Source organism: Pseudophryne corroboree, chromosome 5 (genome assembly GCF_028390025.1).
Source record: "Pseudophryne corroboree isolate aPseCor3 chromosome 5, aPseCor3.hap2, whole genome shotgun sequence".
Lineage (NCBI taxonomy): Eukaryota > Metazoa > Chordata > Amphibia > Anura > Myobatrachidae > Pseudophryne > Pseudophryne corroboree.
The window spans coordinates 807799283-807802302 of record NC_086448.1 but is presented as its reverse complement, the minus strand read 5'-3'; the positions used below and the strand labels follow the sequence as shown (position 1 = coordinate 807802302).

The 3020-nt window shown below is 42.5% G+C and overlaps 1 long non-coding RNA gene across 1 annotated transcript; it reads right to left on the bottom strand.

Moving 5' to 3' along the window:
- Positions 1 to 457: 457 nt before the first annotated feature.
- Positions 458 to 1450, bottom strand: LOC134929498 (uncharacterized). The gene is made up of 2 exons (XR_010178594.1): positions 1366 to 1450; positions 458 to 548 (listed from the first exon to the last, which is right to left on the bottom strand). It is a non-coding gene; the product is annotated as an uncharacterized LOC134929498 (long non-coding RNA).
- Positions 1451 to 3020: the final 1570 nt, after the last annotated feature.

Here is a 3020-nt window from a genome sequence, read left to right as displayed (position 1 = left end):
ATTAATATCAGATTCCATATTAATGCTGAGAAACATTGCTATCTACTGGAATATATTGGATAGATAGCAATGTATCACAGCATTAATATGAGATTCCATTTTCCTTTTCAAGAAAATATTAATGAAAAAAAAGAAGCTTCTAGCTACAATTACCACTAACACTTTTTTTTTTTTTTTTAGCAGAGTTGTTTTTTTTTTCTTTTTGATGTTAATTATTTTTTTTGATGTTACTTTTTTTCCCCTGACTACTCTTAGCCTAATCTAATGTACCACCACAAGGCCTCCATGGTGACCAGGTATTAGTGGGCCACCAGCTGGGCTAGCCCCTGAGGCCTTACAGTCTGCAGGCTACTGTTTTTGTTGTGCCTGGTATGCGGGCAGCATCTTATATGCCCGGCGCAGGTATTCCACCAGGGTTTCCTCCGCCACGGCAGCCTGGCGTTTCTGTCTGCGGCGCATTGTGGATCTTCTTCTCCGTTTGCGGCCTGCGGGCTTCTTTGGTGTGCGGGGTGCCATTGAGTTGTAAGAAATTGTAGGCAAATTGGTAACTGAAAAGAATCAGAAAAATAACATAAGGTGGTGCATAGAGAAATAAAAAGAAAAACTCTCTCATTTACTTTGTCTATAGAAATATAAGGTGGGATGTAATACTGTCCTAGTTTTCCGGGGGTGCGGGATGCCGGCCGAACTCAGACTTTTTTTTAAGCGGCAATCATTTACAAGTCAAGATCAAGACTTGTACATGGCTGCCGCTTTAAAAAAAATGTCCGACCGGTATTCTGCACCTCCGCCAAACTTGGATTATACTATATCCCACCTATAGTCTGATAACACAAAATACAGGTTATATATAAAACAGTTGTTCCAACAATGTAAACTCAGCGAAACGGAAAGTAAAAAATGAGTACATATAATAATCAACAGATGGTAATAAATACAGAAATAACATTGAATTTATGTCAGGAGGTGTAAAAGGGAACTCCTGGACATGAGAGAGATAATAGCCGGAGACTATATTGAAGAATGTGGATCTAATGAACTCCAAATTGGGTTGCAATAATAATCAATAAGAAGCCGTTCCCATTGTATAACACAGTATAATAACTGTAGCCGCAGTTACCGGTGTTCATTATATAGATGAGCATTCTGACTAACAATAATCCTCGACTACAGTTTATTTCAATACTTAAATGAGACTAAAATGAAAACGGAGATCCGCTGACTAAATCGTCACTAAACAAAGCAAAAAAAGTGACTAGGACTAAAACTAAATATAAAATCCTTGTCATAATGAACAGTGGCGGTAATTAAAATAATAATGGTATAAATGCACCTACAAAAGTGAAATCAAAGCCGGCTACTTACCTCGAGATGTTTTGCTGAAGCTTCCAAGATGGAATGGCAGTAAACTGCCGGATGAGAGATTATATAGCCACAGGGCATGGGCCGATGACATCACAATGGGCTGATGACATCACAATGGGCCTGCTGACATTCTCTTGAACCCTCGTGTCATGTACAGTTGAGGCTGAGCTGATGGACTTTTAGTTGTATAACTGGGAAAACAGGAGGATGAGAAATAAGTATTCTCAGGTTACTGAGGGTCGCTCTGACCTTTTATTATTATTATAAAAAAAAATACTTATTTTAGTTTAACATTAAAAATCAACAAATGGACACCGTGTAATAAAACATACATTATATAAACCTTAGAAGAACGCAATCCCACGGGAACTGACAGAAAAATACCAGTAAAGATAAGAAACTTTACTTTAGTAATAGAGAGATTCTCTATGCATATAGGGGGTCATTCCGAGTTGTTCGCTCGCAAGCTGCTTTTAGCAGCTTTGCACACGCTAAGCCGCCGCCTACTGGGAGTGAATCTTAGCTTATCAAAATTGCAAACGAAAAGATTAGCAGAATTGCGAATAGACACTTCTTAGCAGTTTCTGAGTAGCTCCAGACTTACTCGGCATCTGCGACCAGTTCAGTCAGTTTCGTTCCTGGTTTGACGTCACAAACACACCCAGCGTTCGCCCAGACACTCCTCCGTTTCTACAGCCACTCCCGCGTTTTTCCCAGAAACGGTAGCGTTTTTCACACACACCCATAAAACGGCCAGTTTCCGCCCAGAAACACCCACTTCCTGTCAATCACACTCCGATCACCAGAACGAAGAAAAAACCTCGTAATGCCGTGAGTAAAATACCTAACTGCATAGCAAATTTACTTGGCGCAGTCGCACTGCGGCCATTGCGCATGCGCATTAGCGACTAATCGCTCCGTTGCGAGAAAAAAATAACGAGCGATCAACTCGGAATGACCCCCATAATCCGGCAGTCCCACCGGCCTAATAAATAATATACAAATTCCTACATGGATGTATAAGAAAAGATTAAGGACAGATAGTAATCATTATTGGTGGAAATCAATATAAGGTACAGAACGTGTGTTCTTACATAAAAGCCACGTAACACTGTGTCACACATAGATGGTTAGTGCTGAGACATACAATGACAGTCTATTGCCATGGTCTTCAACCTGTGGCCCTCCCACTGCTGTGGAGCTACACATCCCAGCATGCCCTGCCAGTTTTGCTATTAAGGCATGCTAAAACTGAGGCAGGGCATGCTGGGACGTGTAGTTCCACAGCAGCTGGAGGCAGTAGCGCACGCAGGGGGGGTTTCCGAGTACCTGGAAACCCCACCTGATGAGCCAAATGTTTATTTGTGAGACGGAGACAGCAGTGTCTCCGTCTCAGCAAAAGCCGCGATCGCAATCGCGACTGCGACCACGGAGCTACTGCAGCAGAGAGCTACGTACAGTAGCTCTCTGCATAGACAAAGTTCGGGGAGAGCTGCTGGCTGCGCATGCTCAGCCGCAGCAGCTCTCTCCCTCCTCACTGACCCGCCAGTCTTCTTCCGCCTCCCACTGCTCCCAGCCGCTGGTGGTATGTACAGTATACCACCAATACTGTATATGAAATATGTGTGTATAATATGATCCCTACATATGTATGT